This window comes from Columba livia, chromosome 5 (genome assembly GCF_036013475.1).
Source record: "Columba livia isolate bColLiv1 breed racing homer chromosome 5, bColLiv1.pat.W.v2, whole genome shotgun sequence".
Classification (NCBI taxonomy): domain Eukaryota; kingdom Metazoa; phylum Chordata; class Aves; order Columbiformes; family Columbidae; genus Columba; species Columba livia.
The window spans coordinates 11,667,538-11,690,427 of record NC_088606.1 but is presented as its reverse complement, the minus strand read 5'-3'; the positions used below and the strand labels follow the sequence as shown (position 1 = coordinate 11,690,427).

At 41.4% G+C, this 22,890-nt stretch overlaps 1 protein-coding gene and 1 long non-coding RNA gene across 17 annotated transcripts in view; both read right to left on the bottom strand.

Annotated features, from left to right (window-relative positions):
• The window catches only part of CDC42BPB (CDC42 binding protein kinase beta), a 95,118-nt gene that overhangs the window by 71,746 nt on the left and 482 nt on the right, over positions 1–22,890 (bottom strand). The window lies entirely within an intron of this gene.
• On the bottom strand, positions 3,562–22,884 carry LOC135579532 (uncharacterized). Its single transcript, XR_010472743.1, has 2 exons — positions 7,026–22,884; positions 3,562–4,886 (listed from the first exon to the last, which is right to left on the bottom strand). It is a non-coding gene; the product is annotated as an uncharacterized LOC135579532 (long non-coding RNA).

Sequence of the window (22,890 nt, the reverse complement as noted above, 5' to 3'; positions counted from 1 at the left end):
GAAGATGTCCAAAGATACCGAGTTGCTACAGGTTTTATAACACGCACACAGAAGCATGCACTTGATTTGCCCTGTCTGCCTCTTGCTCAATGATCTGATTTTTCATTATTCATCAACATCCATTAGACAAATAGATGCAGTGGTGCAAGACTGGTAACCATTACAATGATACAAGCTCCACTGGGCTAAAAACCTGAGAAGCACAACCTGGTTATGTCTTGCAAAGCGCTCACAGCCTTTGCAGAACAGCCTCTTGACACAGGACGCTGCTTCACACACTGTCAGAGTCCCCTTTGTCCCCCGAGCAAGGCCGGCAAGCTTCAGAGCACCTGGTTGTCAGTACTTCCCAATTTTAAGATGTTCTCTTCCAACAGTATTTATCTGAACTCAAATGCCAGTAGCAACAGGCATATATACTAATACAACCTCAAAAATGTCTGAACCTTCTTGAGGCTGATTGCCAGCATTTTTCAAGAGAATAAGTTTTAACTATTATTAAATTAAATATTGTATTGTGATACTTAATCTGGTATGCAAATATTTAAAAAAAAAAACCTCAAACTTTTTTTTTAAGTAGCACTCAAAGATAACCGTTTGCAACCATGATTACGGATTTTGCTTCATTTTATGAAAGCCTTCTGACATGTGTAGAGTACCCGACCACTTTCAGTCAGATACCTCACTGGCACTTAACAGAACCATGAGCTTGGACAAGATTTAGATAATTACATGCAAAATCCTCAAAGGTTTGAAAGGATAAATCCATCATTACTTTTAGGCGCAAACCAAGACTGAGTGCTTATGGCTTCTGCATTTTGTTCCACCAGCGGCTTTATCAGCTACAGATGAACTGATCCTGGCACTTACAATTTGTATACTAGTTTGCGATAACTGCACGAAAAATTTGTCACCATGCTAAAGGGTAATGGCATTGGGAAATGTTTTGAAGAAAAATATCAAGCAGTAGTTCTGGTGTTGATCCTATCAGCATTGGTAAATTTGCCAGCAGGGGAGCAAGGCATTTACTTTGAAATATCACCCTTGTTCACTGTTATTCAGTAAGCACACTTTTGGTGTGGCAAGCCCAGAAAGCAAGTACCACATAGAAGGACTGGATTTGCTGCAATATGCTACCATTTGCCAGCTTGCTGACGAATGTTACCACAAGCACTTAATAGCTGGCTATCTGCCTGACTAGCCCATTCACTGCTTTTCATGCTTACAATGAAACGACACCAAAGATAATACTCAGTATTGGCACAGACAAGTACAGAGGAACACACAGATGATTCTGAGTAGTCCAAGTGACAAAACATGTTGCCAAAACTCCTGTAAAAGCCACTGTACTTCTCTTTGAGAACTAGATGGCAACATGGTTCTAGTGGGAGAGATAAAATGTTGGCTTATATATCTGAAAACAACCACCAAATTACTATTTGCTGTACTCATATATATATATATATGCGACAGTAGCTTACCTATGGAAAAGTAATGGTCAGGTAAAATAAAACCCACACACTAATCAGACCTAAAGGTAATGGCATCTGCTAATGCTACGAGGGATGCAAGTACAAGGCAGAAGAAGCTTACAACTGAGATCTAGCAGAGAAGGGAGCTCACTGCCCAACTTCTCATCTTCATGTTGTGTTACTGTTAGGGAATGAGCCGTAACTTGGGAAAATACAACTTGGTCTCTAAAACCAATTAATGCAGAGTTTTTGGTTTGGTGGGTTTGTATGTTTGTTTTAATTATTTGGGGGGGTGGGGGGAGGAATGTGTATGTGTTTTTTTCTGTTTTATGGTGGGTTTTTTTGGTTGTGGTGTTTTGTTTTGGTGATTGTTTGTCCTTTTGTTTGTTTGTTTTTTTAATGTATTGAGGTTGACCTTGGAAGATGGAACTGTTAGTACTAAGACTGAAAACATGACTCTGAAGAGCATTTAGTTTGGAAAACCCAGAAGTGACTTCCCATCCACACAAGCTTGGCAGCTTCACAATATATAACATTTTAGTGTACAGCTATCATGACACAGACGTTTTCAAACAGCATGACACATTCTGAACACGAAAACCTGCACCTTTATGAGTACTAATCAGGGCATTTCAAAAAACACTCAGCAGTTTGAGATTAAGTACTAGTCCAACTCTCATGGGAGAATTAAGAAAGCTCCTAGAGAAACTGTGTTCCTGAGTGTAGTTTGTAGCCCAGTTGTCATACCTCTTTCCAACTTGTCACACTTGTTCAGGAGAGGGAAAGCTGCCAAGCCTCTCCAACGTTTCCCTAAGATTCTTCGCTCTTTCAGCAGACGATGCACCCCCATGGACTCCCTAGTGGTCTATCAGCCTCTTCAGCAATAGAGACTTCACCAACGAATATATTCTGCAGAAGTCAAATAACATACCAAATCTTGCTTCTACTTCAATTACCTCCAGTTTTCAAAGGTGGTACTTTCTTTCTTAAGCCTTGCTAAAAGAAAATGCAAAGAAAAGATTACTGTTCCACAATAAAGACGTTTCTGCTTTTGAGTAACTGTCGATACACAATGGCTTCTTAAGCTTCATCTTCAGTTCTTTTATTTTCTTCAAGAAGATCATACCCAGCCCAGAAGACACATGCACAATAAGCCATGTACAGGCTCTTTGAATTACAGGTTTTCCCCGGGACTGTCTGACATCCCAGCCATTTGGGACAACCGACAGTGGAACTACAAGAGCACGTTAATCCAGGAAATACATCCTGCTGCCGAAAGAGTTCCTCCTTGTTCCTTCCCACCACACTTTGAAGAGAAGCTGCCAAATTCATGTAACCAATTGACACGATAAATGCTTTCTGATCACCTGCAAAACGAGGGGATATTTTTCAGGTTTTAGATCCTTCTGCATGACAAGAGGGAGACAGAAGTTTACATGATACATTGTTTAGAAGCAGAGTGCTTAGCTTATATTTAACTAATAACTAACAGATGTATTGTAAGTAAGAAGCTAAACAATTATACCTAACATCATCATTTATTTCTTAGTATAGATATACTATATGTAAAAATTTTCAAAAATTGTAATGCATATGTAATAATTATGTGAATATAAGCAAAGCAAGAGCATCCAATCATTGGAGCACTTATGGAGGACGATCCCCAGTGTTCCCCAGCGCTGATAAAATAAAGAATGCCGCTTAACAGTATCACTGACTCTGCTGTTAAGCTTATTTCTTCCTTTCAACTGCACTCTATTCTCTGTATCATCATCAGCGTTGACGTGGTATGTCAAACCAGGAAATATTGCCAGGCGAAAGCAAACGTGTCTGTCCCATCCCTTCCCATCGAACCACTCGCCCAGTGTGACTCACAGACAGCTGTGACACTGGAGCCCAAGGCAGGCAGCAGGACCAGGGTGGAGAAGGGCAAAATGGCCTGTTTTGGAATTGATGTGGATCTGCCTCAGAGTGCAGTGAGCGTGGAAGTGCCACGCAAGAGTCTGTTTCTAATCAACCTACAGCACATTAGGACAGGATCTTCCAAGATACACGTCAAATCATTGTAAGAAATGCATGACAAGAAACACCGTAGAATACAATCTCTGTTTAATGTCATCTTATTGGCACCCAAATTTTTCTGTACTCCTAACTCCAGGGCCACATTTTGCATGTATTGGAGAGACCACTTAAACCACAGCAAATGGAGATCACATATTGAAGCACGTCAGTAATGGAAAAATTGTTTCATTTTTCTACATGAATTAGCATGTTCCAAACAGGAGAATTTCAATGATTCAATTTCTTTCATTCCATAACAAAGTTGTAAATATTGCTAAAATCCACTTATTCTACTGCATGATGAATAATCTAAAAAGCAGATTTGTTTTCATAGAACAGTTTGAGAATTATTACTTCTTAGAAAAACTCTTCAATATTGAAACTATCTGAAAAATAAGTGGCAAACTAGAGATTAAGAAAACCTCAAATTTGACCTCACTCAAATTTCATGAACATAGGCGTGAATCTGAATTTCATCAGACCCAGCATATCTTGCACACCTTGCTAGGAAATAAAATAATTCCAATCTGATGACCATACTGTGCTGATATAAGCTTACAGACATTTACATTAATTAAGAAGCTACAACTTACAGCAATGTACGAGGAAAGTTCTGGTTTTCTAACTGCACGCCTTATTTCATCTTAAAAGTAAAACCTAGCAAGACGAGCAGCATAACCATTTTATCAATTATTTACAGTAAACACACATCTTTTGTTTTCTCCAGATATATGAAGGTGTTCTCTCAAGTTACTAAAAACTTAATACATGCATTATGTAACAGAACAATTCATATTTTACATTGGTGCTATATTTACCACATGCCACCCCCTTTATTTCAAAGGTTAGGGGTTTCTATTAATAACAAAGCACCTACACAAATGCACTTAGAGTGGTAGGAGAGAAATCCACATTGTGAGGTAACCCTTTTCTCTGTTTACAAATTCAGAGTGAAGATGTGGTTGAGTGACACAACTGGGGCGGATCGCTGGGACCAGAGGGGCAGTTTGACAGAACTGCTCCCTTCCTTCAATCACCTGTAACAAATCCAGCTGGTCTCACCTCACGGATTCAATTCTGCTCGTTAAACCATCAAAAACTAACCAACCAAGATACATAATGAAACTACCATCCTGTAGTTTATCAAACCGAATCATCGGCACTGAAGGGTCAGAAATGGCTGATAAACCAGCGCTAGCAAGCAGGGTAAGGGAGTGCAGCTCTTGTTCAGCAGTCGTCATCTTCAGTAGCGCAGCCCGAGGTGGGACGAGCTGCCCATGCAAAGGCCATCACAGCATCCCGGTTGCTGCAGAGGTTCCTGCCATAGTGCTGATGTCCAGGCAGCTGCCAGGTGAGCTGGGCAAAGGAAACAAGCCAAACAACGTCCGTTTTTTCCTGATACTTCAGTTCTCAGCCATCTACATCTGTTCATCTACATTGTGAATTGGGAAGTGTAAGACCAAGGTCTTACACATCAGCTTACAGTGCTACTGAACTGCATCCAATTTCAATTATTTTTTTATTGATGGCTCAAGGCTGCAAGACTATGCATATAAATACCTTGAGCTGTTTTTCAACATCAAGAGTTCAGATAGCAGCAACTCCTTTAAGCACAGGTGTGGCACGTTCTTTTGTTCACTCCACTTCCTTTTAAATGGCAGTGGGCAGGAGGACATTTTCTCAGACATTACCCACCCTGTTTCAGAACTTCCTTAGAGCTCCAGATCTATTAAAAGGTCAATGAAAGTCAGATTTTTGCTGTAGGAAAAGGCCACAAAGACATGCAACAAGCAATTACTGTAACCAGGCACTAGAATGTTTGGAGTAACTCGAAGTTACTCGGAAGCAGTGAAGAGGGGAATTGTCTTTATATTTGTGGAGAACCCTAATAAGTCTAAGACTTGCTACATATTATAGCGGCAGGCTCAGAGAGGCTTCTTTATTATTATGCAAACTTTCACTTCTTCAGCTCCCTCTTTAGACCAGGAACTCCAGAGCCAAAGCCACTGTGCCTTGCTCTGCTCCTTCCAGTGCCCCTGGCTGGGAGCGAGGAAAGGGAAGATCATTTACAGCAACACTATTTTCACCAACCCAGAGTGCTGAAAGTAATTCCAAACACAATACAGGGCAAGTGGGGCATAAGGGGCATGTGCAGCCATCTGTAGCAGAAAAATCCCTGGTTTCAGGGCTATTCAGAGGGCAAGTGCATCTCCAGAGGGCAGGATGCTTCCCAACACTTACTTGCTCAAAAAGGATCTGAGTAGAAAGGGAAAAGAAAGAGAAATACAACTCTTAGCCTTCAAAGGTGTGATGAAAACTTCATCCAGATAAAGCAAGTTGCTTCTAATTTCACTATGCAACTTTTCCTCAATGTCTGACACTGACTCAAGCACATTTCCAAATCTGTCTCTCATTATTCCAAGGCTTTCCAAATAAATAAATTTAAATTGAAAAGGGAAAGTCTAGATTGTGCAGGACAAGGTGAAAAGGGTGGGGGGGAAATGGGTGGAATCTACTGGAAGCCTATGAGGAGATCTTAAATCTCACCTTAGATGTAGATTTCTAGTCCACTGTGGTACATGGATCACCAGCAGTACAGACAATTTTTTTCTAAAGTTCTCATGGCTCAAAAAAGCCCCAAATTGTTCTTATTAAGAAGTAAACTAAGAAGTCTGGAGAACTCCATTCTAGAATATTGTCCTTAAATCACCTGTTGCTAAATAGCAAGAACTAATTATTCTGAAGTTTCAAACTGACCAAGATCATAACACCTGCTACTAAATAAGTATAAAAATCAACCTAAAGCTTGCTTGGAAGCAGGGGATTTTTTGAATACAAATTAAATAGCCCTGAAGAAAACATTCTGGATAAATGATGATTTGGAATATTAGACACAATAGTTTATACACGTTCAAATTTTCAGTTCGTTTAAATCACACAGCCATCCTTAGGGAAGTCAAATGCTGGAATATCCAACCGATTTAGAGCACAACTAAAGAGCTGTAACATCACATGTATATGTAAAGCATATGGAACAAGAATCTAAAAATGGAAGAACATCATGCCTTTTCCTAGAGACATTTCAAAGTTGCCAAGCATTATAAATTCAGCTTTCCCTGGTACAGTCAGAATGGAGCTCTTCCTTCTTGTATCCCCCTCATTTTGTATTTTTGTCACCCTTTCCTATCCAACTTTTTGCTAATTTATGTAGAGTATACTGAATAAGCACTTTCACCTTATCTCAATATTTTGTGTATCAAAAAACCCCACATTTTTGTTTTGGTTTTGTATTTTTAGCCCATTTTTTCTTATAATCTTTACCATGCTAACTTTCAGAAATTCTTAATCGAGTTTCTGGTTTGTTATTTTAGACAGCAAGCTCTGAACAGACAGTCAGCCCACACACCACACTGTTAAATGGACATGCTTCTGTGCTTTCCTGGGGGCTCCCGGAAGCCTCTATCCTCCACAGCACCATTCCAAACCAGAACGTACCTCCCGTTACTGCGCACCCCAGTGTGACCAGCAGCAGCCCAAGCTCCCCAGGTTCTAGCTTCTCCCTCCTTCTTGCATATGTTTGAAGCCAGCAGGAAAGAAAAATCTGTTTGCGGTCCTCAGTTGATACCAAAATTACTACTATTAAAATATGAAAATCATTTCAATCATCACGCCCACAGTTGTAAATACCACACCTTTACACCTCGCCCCTCAGATTTTCAAGGTAGGCAAGTGGGGATCCTCCCAACAACATATTTATATCAGATGCAGAACAGAGAGAATCTTCCACTTCTAGGCTTAACATTTTAACAAAACTTTTCAGCTCTCTTTACTTGAATTTAAGAGTAAAATTATCCACACACCACCTTTGTTTAATAAGCATTATATTCATAATCCTTTCACCCTAAGATTTATTTCCACACATTTAAGTAAAGAACTCCTTTTCCTTCCTCATATGTAGACCATCTAGACAGGTGTTTTGGTTTGGAAAGAGAAAATCAAATACCAGCACATCCAGAACAAGCTTGTAGTAGGCTGGCAATCTCAAATCTTCATCTATACCTCAGGCTCCATTCTGTTGGCTTCCAACCTCTTCCTTTCCTCATACTTGGAAATAACCAAAGGTTTGGATGCTCCAGTGCAACACGCAGGTAAGCACCTGCAAGCCAGTACAGATGCTGTTGGAAAACCTTACCAGCACAAATGTGCTTTCAGAATTCTGCCCTTCCAGAGTAGGAACCAACAAAAATGCATTAACTTCCACAAATCATCTGACGCAGTACATGGCCTCTGAGGAGACCACAAGCAGAACAAGGAATTTCTGCCAATTTTCAAAATACTTTAGGCTGTTGCAATGTAACTGCAAACTAGTATAGACACTGAAGTCGACGATTTACAGAGAAAGGTCAAATGACTGCCCCTCTACTTCCTTATACAACATTTTAGCTATACGCCATTTGTCTCTCCTCTTTTTCCACACAGAATTTAGTGTTTTCCTTTACTAATTTATCTCCAGTGTCATCTAAGTGAACCTTGGCTAGTTTGCCTATTCAGTGATTGGTTTAGCTCTTAAGTAATATTTTCCATTTGCACTTACTTCAAAAAACCAGTCAGTCCCAAAACACGGTCTTTTAAAGACTGTCAAACTTTTCATCTTTGGCACTGTAGTTCAGATGCACTGGTTCCATTTTTGATGCTAGAATTGTGGAGCTGAGGCTACGCAATCCTTTTGTTCCATGAACTTCTTTGGAATTTTCTAATGGAAAGAAATCTGGAAGAGATGTCATCTCCTCTTTTTCATCTCTAAAGATTCTCAGTATTTATGCCACTTATGGCTTTTTTCCTTTTTTTTTTATTAACCTACAGGAAAAGGTGCTCAGGACTGCTTGTTTAGTAACACATCATTCTATCTTTGGATTGCCACTGTGAATCCAGCAAGGACATGGATTTTTAAATCTCTCAGTAGTTTCATGGCCTTTTAAGTAACATGCAGGCTTCAATCTGGTTCAACACAAACCTGTGCCAATGGACAGAGACACCATGAAGCACTCGGGGGAAGGAAGTATGGTCTTATAAAGCCTGCATTTTTATTGTACAGGTCTTCCATAAGGGAGTTGAAGGTCCTGAAGACTGTTCTTCTGGGAACCATCCTAATGCTTATACCCTAACAGACAGGCAATTTCACTTCTATCATTATTTCTTGAAGCTTAACTCTTGTTTCCTGTATAATTTGAATTCTAAAACAAAATTCATAGCATCACTCTAAAAAAATCTAACTCCACAAAATCTTTGCAAAAAAAGTATCAGGAACAGCTATGTGTTGAACTACTCACTGTATGATTTCCATGAGCAGCAAGTGTCACTTTGTCATGATTTCTATTACAGTGTTCACACTGTACCAGTAGCTACTCTTACACAGGAACAAAAATGTACTAAATTATTTTAAGATATCTTACAATACTTGAGTAGTTTGTGCAGTTGCTGGCCCTGTCTCTTCAGTTTTATTTTAAAGGAAGTAAAAAGAACGTTTACAACTGTATTGCATGAAATCAAAACTTAAGTTTGCCTTTTCAGAAGAACCATTCTATATGAAATGCATTTTCAAATAACTAAGTCAATTTGGAGCCTCATCTGTCCTACATGAACATATTTTAACACATCAACCCCCTGAAAAGTCTAGTAAGAATCTTTCAGTTATCACTTGTGAACATTTTTTTCTTCAAGTATAATCAGTTCTATCTCTCCTTCAAAATCTTACTTAAAAAACATTTTGGTACACAGGCTCAACTTAGGGTTTTCTTTAAAGTACAGGCTACCCGGTACTTCCAGAAGTGATAAAGATGTCTGGCCTGACCACTGTTTGTAGTGTATTGATCAATATTTAGGACTTTAAGTGATGCTTTTTCCAGTCCTTTCTAATTGGTGTACCTGCTTATTTTTTTTATTCCAATATTGCAAATTTTAATTCAAATACTATGACTCCTCAACAATCTATTTCTGGGCAAGTGTTAAAAGATTACAAGTAGACAGTGTTGATTTCCTCTTCCATGAATTGTTATGCACAGATAAACTTATTTCCTTGCCAATTAATCTTTTTGTTTTTTTGAACACAGAAGTGCTAGCTAACAGTCTCCACCTAAGTCCCCAGAAAACGTAGAGGACAGGTTCTTAAGTGTTATATGGGACATGAGGGGGGAGGGAGAGATGAGGGTGAGGAGATTGAAGTAAGAAGTAGGTCTTGCCCATGCTTCTCTCCTGCAGAAAGATAATCCATTATCTTCTACCAGCTGTCACCCATTTCACAGTCCCCATACAGCTCTGACGGTAAATTACGGGAGCACATTTTCCAGTAAAGTCTCTGTATTATTTATTCTGTAGCTATCAAGCATATACTTGAAGTAAGAGGTATTATTACCAATGCGCACAATGACATATTACAGCCATTGACGCAAAAGATCATCGCAGCAATGTGTGCACAAGCTTGAATCGCTGTTCTGAAGACATTGCTGCAAAGTGCCTTCTCTAAATACAAATAGGAAATAAGAAGTAAAGTCTGAACGATGAAATCAAAGAGGAAATCACACACATGAGAGGAAGGGGATGATATTTCTCAGTAGTTTTAGGCAGCAAGACTCAATCCAAAGAAAGAAGTTATTACCATTACTTCACTCTCTGTTTTTCCCCCAAGGTAGTTGCACAGTGCGCAGGTACCTCCCAAGAGGGAAGCAATACACCGAAACTAGAACACAGCGTGAACAACCTCCATACCCCAAACACAAACAAAGCTGAGGCCTCACAACCACAGCATCTGAAACAACTGTGCAACACTTTGAACAGTTTATTCTGAAAAATCAACGTTATGAATTCCCTACATACAGACAGTCTTTGCCCCAGAAGGGCAATGGACCATCACATGATATAGTTCTGTCAATGAATATCTTCATGACATAGCTGACGGTGTATGTGCTCTGACAAGGATGTCTACCAGACTTCCAGGCATTCAGGAATCATGAGAATTCTGAAAAATCTTATTTCCTCAGGAGTTTGCTGCAAGCAGCGTACTCAAAAACACAGATATAAATTCTTCGTATGGAAAGTCAAGGCTCACTTAGGATATCATATTAACAATTACAACACACCACTAACAAGGGGATCAGTTCTTGGTTTTTTGTCCCATTCGTATATTGTTACCCTTATTATTGATAGCACTTCCTATGCTATTTTCCATATATCAATATGATTTTGAAACACTGCATTTGTTGTAGGTTTCGGTTTGCTAAGTGCACTACTATCAAGAAAGAATATCAGCACTAAAACCATGTTGCAAGTCCAACTTCATGTAAGTCATACGAGCTCTTATTTTACAAATGAAACAAAAATCGACAGTATCTCCCATTAGATCTTTACAACCATGAGGAAGATTTGTTTCACTCTGTTGTTAGCAACTGCTTAGTCAGGTTCCTTATATCGTTACATATAAGGACATTAGGAAGCCTACAAGTTAGAGATCCCTTTGTGACATGAGAACATCTCTAGCAGAACAGCTAAACCTGTATTTTTCATAAGGGATGATTCAGGCTCACAGTCATGCAGGGATTGCAGGCTCTTCTGACAGCTCCATGGAACTAAAGCTTTAAAATACTTCAACTGCTGTCAAGGTTAACAACTAGACATAAGGAAACCACACTTGGGAAAGAGCACTAGACATAAAACATAGGTTCAAAGTTCTTGAAACCTGTTCTGGCAATTCTCATCCAGGAACAAGGAAACTGGTGCTTTTATTAAATACATGGCAGAAGAACATGAACAAAATTTAGTTTCCCATCATTTACAAGCCTAAAATTTACTTAAAGGCTTGTCAATACTTACATTCAGACTATGTGGTAAAATGCCAACTAATCAGTATAAACACCTGAGATGAGCAAAAAACAATAAAATTACACAAGTTATGTCAACTACTTCATCTACAACAAGAAGATTCTATTTCACATCTTTTCATTCTGAGAAGTAGGAAGAACAACTTTTCTATTAAAAGAATTGTGATGTTAAATAAATTGCTAACATAAAAAAAAAATAATCACAGAATAATTTTAGTTTAGAAGGGATCTCTGTAGATCAGAGTCCAACCTCAAAGCTGAGATAACATCAAAGTTCAATCAGGTCACTCGAGGCCTTTCCCAGGTGAGGTTTATCTCCTGGGATGGAGAGACTGTCAGCTCTCTGGGTGTCTCTTCCAGTGCCTGGCCACCCTTAGTAGGAATACTTTTTGCCCTTACACAGTCAGAATGCTCCGTGCCTGTGTCCATTGCCTCTCCATGGCAGTGCACCTGAGAAGCATCTGCCTCTGTGTTCTCCCTAACCCAGTATCTGGCAGTTGAGGATCATGACCAGGCTCCCCTCCTCCCTGCTCACCAACCCCAGGTATCTCTGGCTTGTCTTGCACAGCATGTGCTGCAGGCCCCCAACCACACCACTGCTCCTCTGCGGGACTCACTTCAGTTTCTCAGTGTTTTTTCTGTACTGGAAGACCGAGAACTCCAGAAATGGCCTCACAAGTGCTGTGAAGAGCAGAATAACCACTTCCCTCAACCTGCTGGCTATTTTCTTGTTGATGCAGTCCAGTACACAGGCAGCCTCTGTTTCTACAATGATGTACTATGGACTTTTTCAACTAATTGTTTACCAGGATCCCCAAATCTTTTTCTGCAAGACTGCTGTCTAGCTGGCCATTCCCCAACTTACGTAACTCCACAGTGCAAGGCTTTGCACTTGTCATGCTGAACTTCATGAGGCTTTATGGTGTGAAGAAAAAATAATGCTGGTATGGAAAAGGTAAAGTACAGAATGCAATCTTTGCTATCCCCGCCCTCAAAAAGTGGCTGAAACAGTAAACAGTAAATCTTTACAATGGTTAATACTACCGGTAAGAACAGGAAGTTTATAACCAGATTACCTGTAGCTCCGATTCTGTCAAAATCAACCAGGGCACTTCTGCTCCTGGCTTGAGCCGCTCAAATACATGCACACCTTTAACACTGAGGATAATCACTGCAAAGCCCTTTCCTCTGAGCACTAAAAGCTGCTCCGTCACTGAAATGTTTTAAAATTAAATCTGCCCTCCTCCTCCTTTTCAAAGTGTCAGGTCTTTTGCCTTTGCATTTCACATCAGGTAGTCACCTTCAGGATGCACAAGCATTGGTAACTTCTAGCCACAGCCATAGACATGACTGGGTTTTGACTCCCTGGGTCATTCCTGACCAGCCCAGCCCTGCTGGTACAGCACTATATCCAATGCAGTAAATCCTGCTGGTCTGCAATAACACACACAGAGCGATAACCACAGCTCAGTTTCCTTAATAACCAGTAAATACTTCTAGGGGTAAGATAAAGACAGTCTGCGGGCCAGATACTCCCTCTAGTTAGGTATCTCCACTGTATGTTTTCCTCTATTGTTTTATCTGGAGTACCAGGCCACAGTTTAAAAACAGCTGTTTGATATTGTCGTTGTTCCCAACATAAATAATAACTGTTGAGGAGACCAAAGGCTGAACTTACTAGCAATGGAAATATACAGTTACATAAGAGAGTAAGTTACAACAAACTTAATTCTTCTATGCAGCAACACCATGCTACAGGACTACAGCATTTTGTTACAACTAGTTAAAGCTGGTCTGGAAGAAAAATGTTTGTGCTTCTTCCCTGTGATACAACAGACGAATTCATCTGCAACTTCTCAGAAAGCCTGCTCTGAAAGATGAAGTGTCATGCGTTTCAGAAAAATACCATATTACCCATAAAAGGCAGAAAGATTAAATACCACAGACTCCAGCTTTCAATCTGCATTTATAGCTCAACATCTAGAAGTTACTAGTTACCAGTTATTCCATTAGGACCTTTATATCACTTTTAGCCATTTGTACATTTAAAAATTTTTTCTCCCAGCCTCCAGCAATAAGTCATATAGTATGAGGTTCTGAATCACAAAAAATGTAGCTTCCTTTTTATCAGGCAAGTAACTTGAGAGGGTTGCAGGGCAAAAAAGGCATCCTAAAAGGAACCACTGATAGCGAGTGCTCAGTGAGATCTCACCCTTGCCTTAAGGAACACGCAAACTAAAAAGAAAGCACGGACTGATATTACGTTGCAGTTTCACTCAGACACAGCACAAATGATCACAGACTAGATAACAAAAACACAACTCCTTAATTTAAAATTTTCAGTACAAACTTATTACTCAAGTATACATAGCCACAGAAAAAAATAAATGAACTTGCTACTCTTCTTAAGACCCACAGCCCAAGAACAGTCGGGGCTGCAGAACAAAGTCTGCAGAGCACACACACACACTAGGCATCATCTCTCAGCACTAGGAATGGACAAGGAGCTAAATTTGAAGACTAAACATGCATCTTAAAAAGCAAACCTTTGGGAACATATTTCAAAATGGTAATAGGATCTTCACGCCTAAAGTCACTCTCCTGCTGTTTCTACTCTGCCTTAATTACAGTAAAATAAAAGACACTGGGAACATTCCAGCTTTCAGTATTGATAATCCAAGTCACGCGGGCAGCAATAAAGCTGGCAGTGGACAGAAAAAAAAACTCTGTGAAGAAGCCAGCTTTTGAGGAAGGATGTGCAAAATTAAGGTTGTAGAAGTCATGCTGCAACAGCAGCAGAATTTCAAAGGCATACAGACAATGGGGATGACCCCTGTCATGAGGGAGTGACAGGTACACGTGGATCTCTGCTTCCAGAGATCCAGGAGGGGAATCAGAGACAGAGTGGGATGAAGGTTTCAGATGCCCCAGAAGTATTACCATGCATTTACTAGAAACATCATCCTTCCTCAGGTCACAGAATAGTTTGGGTTCGAAGGGACCTTCAAAGGTCATCTAGTCCAACCCCTGCAATGAGCAGGGACATCTTCACCCAGATCAGGTTGCTCAGAGCCCCGTCCAGCCTGGCCTTGAATGTCTCCAGGGATGGGGCATCCACCACCTCTCTGGGCAACCTGGGTCAGGGTCTCGGCACCCTCACTGTAAAAAAATTTCTTCCTAATGTCTGGCCTGCATCTCCCCTCCTTTAGTTTAAAACCATCACCCCCTTTCCTATGGCAACAGGCCCTGCTAAAAAGTCTGTCCCCTTCTTTCTTACAGGCTCCTTTTAAGTACTGAAAGGCCACAATAAGGTGTCCCTGGAGTTTTCTATTCTTCAGGCTGAACAACCCCAACTCTCTCAGCATGTCCTTATAGGAGGGGTGTTCCAGCCCTCTCATCATTTCTGTGGCCTCCTCCGGCCCCTCTCCAACAGGTCTCTGTCTTTCCTGTGCTGAGGCTCCAAAGCTGGACGCAGAACTCCAGGTGGGGTTTCACCAGAGCAGAGGGGCAGTATCACCTCCTTCAATGGCACTGCACTTATGCAAATTAAGAACTATACCTTAGCCTTAATTAACACACACCTGATTAATAAACAAAGCTCAGACTCCTTTATAGAGGTCTCAGATTGGGCATGCAGAGCTACTAGTGACACTTGAAGCTCTGGGCTGTGGTTAAGTAATAACAGGTTTCAGCATTAAGACCCTGATGACATGAATGACAGAAATTAAGATCTCAGGCACTTCAGGGTGCCTAAGGCCTCAGCTGGCCATGATGGATGCACGCACTTAATCTGAATGCACTCTAAGTATATCTACAGACGTGATTACTGAGGTCTATGCAAAATCAGGGCTTAAGAAAACAGTGTGTAGTTTCCTACTGAAGAAAGCTACATTCATTATAGCGAACAAAGATCCTTATAAATGAAAGCTTGCACTCTGGCAATCTGCATACACTGATGAGAAAAATTGAGTGGAATATTTTAGCATAGGAGACAGCTAAAATGAACAGATCACACTGAACTACAGACCAAATGTACTTAGAAATTCTTAGACCTGGAAAAGCTTTTAAAATTAAATCCCTTTTCTTAAAAAATAAAAAAATACTAGAGCTTCAGTGTGATATATTAGTGCACATGATACAAGTTCTTTGGTAACTACATCAAGAATATATTGGAATTCTCAAGCGTACCATAGGAAAGGCTTAGAAAATGAATCTCAACTCTGTTTAAAGCATTATCAAAGGCAAAAATACAGTAAAAAGCTTTAACAAGGCCTTCTATTTTTCTAAACAGATTTGCCTGTGGTCCATCATCCTATTAATCTTTTCAGACATGGGTAATTAAAAAGATGAACCTATAAATTTTTTTCCTAATCCTAGGCACTATATTCTGTTAACAGCTCAGATAAATTTGTGATTGTTTAGGTAAGCATTGTAATTCTTGCTTTGTAATACCCATCTAAAAACAGCTTACTTGAATTGCCTCAAATTACAAGCAAGGGAAAAAATGTAAGTTTCATAAATGTGAAGAAACTGTAGTAGTTTAACATTCCCAACTAATCTCAGCTACAGATCCACATTTCTAAAACCCCAAACATTAATATATAACCATAAAGTAAAAGCAACTTGCTATAAAAAAAGCTAATGAAACAAGTCTCTTCAGTTCTGACTCACACAGTTAAAATCACTTGTTTCTAGTAGGTGTAGAAAAAACTGACTCACTCCCACATGTGAATTATTTGCAAAAAAAGGTTAGTTCAACTTCATTTGATAAAAAAAGCGCATTGCACTGAATCTGCTGACTAAACCAAGCCATTTGCACTGATACTGTATAACTGTGTCAACCACAGAAGTTTTATGGAGTAAAATAAGGTGTGTGTTTGTTTTTTTTTTTCCAAAATATTACATCTTAATATTATGTAAGAAAAAGCAACATGAAAATAATTTAGATTTCTAAGTGAAATAAGTCAGAAAAAATGGTAGATTTATGAATAGTTATGAAACCTTCCTTCTGTATTCTATACCTTATCATGTACTGTGAGAAACTACTAGATGCACACTTTTTTCCTATATGAATGCAAATATATCAATGACTTATTTACCCCTTTCTGAGTTTTCATACATTAAAAAAATTAAAATACAAATTATAGGTCCCAGCCTTTAACATACCACATAAATCCTCAAGCCCTCAGTGAAGACTGTTTATTAGTAACTTCATCCACAGAGGAAAAGCAATACCGACTTCCTTCTACAGGACAACAGACCAGCTTCACCCCGGACAGCTGTCATTTTCATACCACACGCCAATGTATCTCCCATCCTCCAGACCACATTACCTTCCCACTGTCAAAACACGACTGCAGCATTCAGCGAAAATGTTTCATAGCATGAAGTTTTACAGAAAAAGTCAAAAGATACTGCCTCATCCTAAAAATAACAGATTAGAACAGATGTACTATAAAGGGTCCACCATACACACAGCAGCAAGCTTTGGACTGCACACCTGCAGACCACCAGCCCTGACTACGATGCTATAATATCAAAGCTAACATGGCAGTGTGGGCTACTCCAACATTAATTAATCCTAATATATATATTTTTCAAAAGAACAAAACCAGTTTATGTGACAGCAGGGAATTCTGGGGACCAGAATCCAGCAGCCATGCTTGCACACTTCTGCCAGATGACCGAAGACTTCATTAGCAAGGGCAACCCAAGCTACAGTGCCCCATCTCTGATCACAGGAAAGCCTTCAGAGAGCAGGTCTCCAGCTGCATCCACACTGCACCATGCACAAAGAAACCATGGCCACCACCAGCATTTCCAGAACTTCTGCAAGGCACCTGTGGCTTCACCCTGCCCCACCCTCCTGCCAGTAGCTCTAGTATAAGGGATTGTAACAGGCTTTGGTGGATAGAGGACGACAGCAGAGGAACTCAGGACAGAAGCTGAAACTCAGTTCTCTTGTTTGGCTATCTTCATTACCCAACCACGCTCACTTTGCACACGTGCCCAAAAGGCTTATCACTCACTGCATAGAGGACATTATACAAACCAGCAGACCTCGAGGTCCCTTTTGGGCTTTCTGCATGTACTTCTGCAAGAAGGGAGAGGAGTACCAAAGGGAAAGAAGGGAAGAACATAAGCCCTCAAGTAAAGAGATATGACATGTTATCAAGGGACAGTTTTTCCTGGTGTAACCCAAAAAGGTCAAAGAAAAGATCCTCATAAGCAAGCCTTAAAGCCTAACAACTCTACGGTCATCTCAAAAATACTTAATGACAGTTTCTGTTTCCTATCCAAGCAGCACTCCCAGCCACACATCATGCCCCCATCCTTACGTAGCACTTACTCTAGTATATCAGTCTGAGGACTAGGTCTACCCTGCAGCTAGCTTCAACAATGCTCTAATGCAGGTTGGTAAGATCTCTCCTCAAGTTCACATCCACACTTCTGAATACAACTGCTTTCAGGCCATGAGAACAGGCTCTACACTCTTCTGACAGAGAGGCCATTCTTCAGGGTTCTCACTTCCCTCATTAGATATTTGTATGTGGAAGGTTAAGGTGCTTCTTTAAGTAGAACTGGAAGGAGGAGAAAGCAGGTCTGGGAGTATACTCACAAAGTTCACATAGCTCCCCCCCAACCCCAACAGCAAGATGCAAAACTTGAAGTACCAGTCTTTACAGCACCTCAAATTTGTGAATCACTGCACCAGCACAACAGCGACCTTTCTGGTGAACTGTCTGCCCATATTTCCATCTATGGTCCATCCTCAAGTGTAACAGATACATACCCAAAAGCAAGCAGCTTGAGGCTAGAGAGGTTGCTTTGAGTTCTCTGCATGCATATTTTCCCCTCCTCTAGCTCACAGTGAGAACGTATTGCTCTTACTACAACAGCATCCAGTGCCTGTTATGCCAGACCATCTTCAAGGGCTTGGTAGCAGCTTCCCAGCCAGTCTATTTGTGTTAATCTTTCTTTGTGCAATCTTTCTTCTCCCCACAGCTTCACTCCCCACTTAAAGCTCTTCTCAAGACAAAAACCACCAACACCCAAACCAAAAACCCACCACCCAAAAGCAGAACACCAGTCCAGCTGAGCAGCAAACCTTGCACAAATAATGCAGAAGATAAGCCAACACTCTGATGGCTCATAACTCATCAGGAGAAACAGTCCACAGAAGTACCCCCTGCACCTGCTTCAAAGAAAAAAGCACTGCATTTCACATCAGTCTAAACTACTCTGACATGAGTTTTGAAGTGTTCCCACAGCAAGGACTAGCCAATACACAGTCCAGGAGTGAGACAACACTGAATGAACTATGTGGGGACATGTGCCATCTTGCCCTCTGTAGCATGCCAGCAGTACTAAACAGGGTCAGAGGAAACAAAGGCTGAAGCGAGAGAGTCTACGCAGCACCAAAAGCACTTTGAATACAAATAAAAGCAATTCCTGTTAGTCTTTTCTCTAAACATACTTGCCTACTGGCTGCACACTATGCCAAGCAGCTGTTCAAAAATGGAGCAGCCGGTTACGTGAGTCCCTGCTGACTTTAAGTAAGGGGCAGTGAGCACCAGCCACAGCCAAATGAGGTAACTCCTGAAAAACAAGGTGATGTCAGATGAGCGCAAATGCAGTGCCAGCCAGCAAGGTGCCCTGCAAGCAGCCATACTAGCACAGGATTAGGAACAACTCAGATCTCTCACTACGACAAAACAAGGGGCTCTGCTCTGTAAAGAGGAACACGCTGTACCTGAGAGCCAAAGGACAGGTGATGCACGGACACCTGAGCTGCAGCAATGCTGTTTCAGTGCTCCTGTACTTGTCTCCTCATCACATGAAACAAAAGACAGCACACATTTTTTGCAGGAAGAGTCTCTTAAGACTCTGCAGTGCACAGACAATATCACCCAACACTACCCAAGCACTGGTGAACACCATGGTCCACTGTTTCAATCCAAGCAGCTGCCTCTGTGCATGCTGATAGCTTTAGGTGGTCTTCACTAGTGGCCTGGGTCAGCTTTACCAAAGAAAGGACCTTCACAGACTTCTGGGGCCATACAGACTGTTTTACAGGCTTTCTCAGGACTGTCCAGTTCCAACATCTCCCAAGATGCCAGATAGTTGCTCTCCTGACAGCCCTAGTGTGCTGGAAGGACTAGGAGAGATGGTCACGCAATTTGACCTCAAAGGCATAAGGGCTGCAGCATCCCAGTTTCCCTGACGACTTTCAGGGAGGAATGACCAAGTATAACTGAAATAAATGGGACTCCTCACTCTTAGGATCCCTCTCTATTTCTCACTCTAGGGGCACCATACGTAGGAACAGCTTAAAAGACACTAAGAACAGAGTTGGGAAATTCTCTCTGAATGTGTAGAGATGGATCTGCAACCTAACAGACTTGGATTAAATTCCCACTAAGAATACTGAGCATAATTTCAAAATCTAACATATAAACAACACAGTGGTAACCAATTAGGCGAGACCTTATTCAACAGGAGTTATAAACAAAACAAAATAGAAGAAAAGGACTTTTGAACTCTTTGCTTGCAGCTCAGCTAGCTCTTCTCCAAAGACACATGGCGTAAAGATAAGTGTATTATACTTTCAGTGTAGGCAAAATATATAGCCTATGAAAGCTCCATTCACCATGGGAAAGATACAATTGCCAAGGTTAAAATGGCAGATTCTTACAACATTTCTAATGCGATGGAAGCCACAAGCCGCCCCAAGGCGAAGGGCCACACCCTACGCTCTTCTATGGTTAGCAAATAGGAAGATGATTTTGAAGAAATAAGCCTGTGGCAGGACTGCCAGGAAGCAGCAGTGGGATTCATTGGGCAGAAGTGATGAGATTCACCATCTGGGGCTCGCCAACCTCTGCAGGTGAGCCGAGAGGCTTCTACAGATGTCAAACAGCAAGAAGTCTCATGGGACAAACATGGGACTTAATTTCCTGGACTCCTCACTTCGCCCCTCCCACAATCAGCCGCTCCAGAATACAAGTGCTGCTATCAGAGAGCAGAGATATCCACATCCAGCAGCTACACCGCACATCTCCTCTGCACCCACAGCCAGGAATAAACTGCATCAACTACCTAGCCCAAACCCTGTCTTCTCTTGGCAATTAAGAATGCAAGCAAGTCCATTAGCCACACTGAGTCATTTTAAGGGAATTTTACATGTGTGATACCTCACACACAGTTTTAAATCCAAAATAGTAAAGAAACGCTTGTTACATAGCTCAGCTTAATTTAACCTTAATACCTAGGCAGCTTATTTCCATTGTCAGTGATAAGTCTTCATTTTGTCAAAAAGGAATTCCTTCTGTTTCCAGTTGATAAAGTGATCTTCAAAGTATATCCCAGATATTTAACTATGCTCTCAGGCTGCTACAGACACACAACAGCACACGAAACTTGTGCACATCAATCCAGAATACCTTCTAACAGAGAACCAGGCTGTAATTAAGACTGCATATCATGACATGAGGAAGATCAGTGTGTTTGGCATGATATTTTCCTGATTAGCTAGAGGCAGAAACAAGTTCCTTGTCAGTGAAAACACACTGTGAGGGCATTAGGACACAGACAAAAGGTGTCCCGTTGTTGGCATTTATTTGTTTTTAACAGCTTGAAGGAAAAGGAAGAACACAGTGTATCAACTGTAATAGGTTTTAACGGTATTCCTTGTTGATGGAAGACAAATATATAGCAGTCCAGACTTAGGCCCATCCCCTTACCATCAAGAGCTTGGATTATAAACTTTTATCCCTTCTCTGCAGCACCAGATGGTAGCTCACATACATTTCAATTATTTATTGAATAGGCACTTTGTTATACTAGGGTAATCCCACACTGTAGTAAGAACTACACACTGTTTTTATTGCAAGCTATACTTTTCATCAAGTCAGTAACCTTTTCACATTCAGTGAAAACAATAAATAGAATTAAAACAAGTGATTTTATATACAATTGGATAATCGGCCTCTCCATCACACAGAAAATGACAACAGAGGGATCAATCAGTAAGACACAACCACCATCAGTGCTACAGAAAAAGTGTATCATTCTCTGGCCTGCCCCAAATCATTTCCTTTAGTGCTCGAAGTACCATCATAGTCCAGTCTATCACATTTAACAGTTTGTAAGTGCACACTCGTTCAAGCCATCAGCTTGAAAACAAGAGTATAAAACCAGATTGCACTTTGCAGAAGACATACAAAGCTCCCACCACAAAACAAATAATCAATATTCCCCAGGCTGCAGCCTCGCGGGGCAGATGTGATAAAGTGGTTAATTATTCAGTTGGCAATCGCATTACTGACGTCAACAGAAGAGTCCAGGAAGTGAATCCTCTTAGTTTGTTAGTGTAGGACAAAGAGTGGTGGTCCCCACAGAAATTAAGGAGAAACAGCTGTCCCTACATGTTGGTGCTCTGGTCTGTAGGACTAAAGACACACATTTGCATCTACTGAAGTAAGTCGGCCCCTCCCCCTCCCTTAGGAAATCCTTTGTTTTGCTTTTTTTTTAAAGAGGGCTCTTTAAAAGCCTAATTAACTGTACATGCATGGAACAGCTGATAAACGGGACAATATACTCGTGAGCAATGACCTCGCCTCCCTTCCCCTCCAATTCTTATTCCATGGAGAAGTTAAGTCACCTCCATCACACATTATTATTCATAACTTACTCAGCTGAATAAACCAGTCAGCCACCATGGCCATTTTAACATAAATTCATTTAAGCATGCAGCAGAGAAGGATCTCTAGTACCCGCATACCTGTAGTCGGTAATCTTAACTAAAGAACACTGGATAGAAAACTTTTATCCTAAGAGTTATCACAAGTATCCACGTTTTCTTTTGTCAGCACACTCCAGACTATTGGAGGTTTCTCATTATCAGGCTGCTTAACAGTAGGAAACCATTAAACAAAGCTGCTGTAAAGGCTGCCTGGGATTGCTCTGTCCTTCGGGGGCATGCCCAAATTAAAAAGGCTGCACGATGAACGGGAACTGTTGTTCCTTCAAGACACACGCCCTCTCTAACAGCAACAAACCCGGCATAAGATCAGCGTTTCAAAGCCTGAGCCTGCTGCTCTCCCCCAGGTAGGAAACCCCCCAAGGAGCGCTGGATTAGCCTGACATTTCGGGTTAAGCCGAGCAGGGTTTCAGGCCAAGGACACTCCGGTGCTGCTCATGCCAAGCGGTTCGCTCGGGGCCGAGCGGCGCTCGGAGCAGCCCCGCAGGGGTCAAGGCCCGGCTGGCGGCGGGTGTTTCCCCTGGGAGGCTCCGCATCCAGGGGCGGCGTCTCCCCACCCCGCCCGGCTGCAGCCGGGAGCAGCGGCGGCGAGCGCACTCCTGGGGCCGGGCCGCCTTCCCGGCCGGGGACCCCACACACAACCCCCCCACAGGCCGGGCCACGTCCGTCCCCTCATGGCCCCAGCCGGCCCCCGGCCTCCCCATCCCCGCGGCCCGCCCCCGTC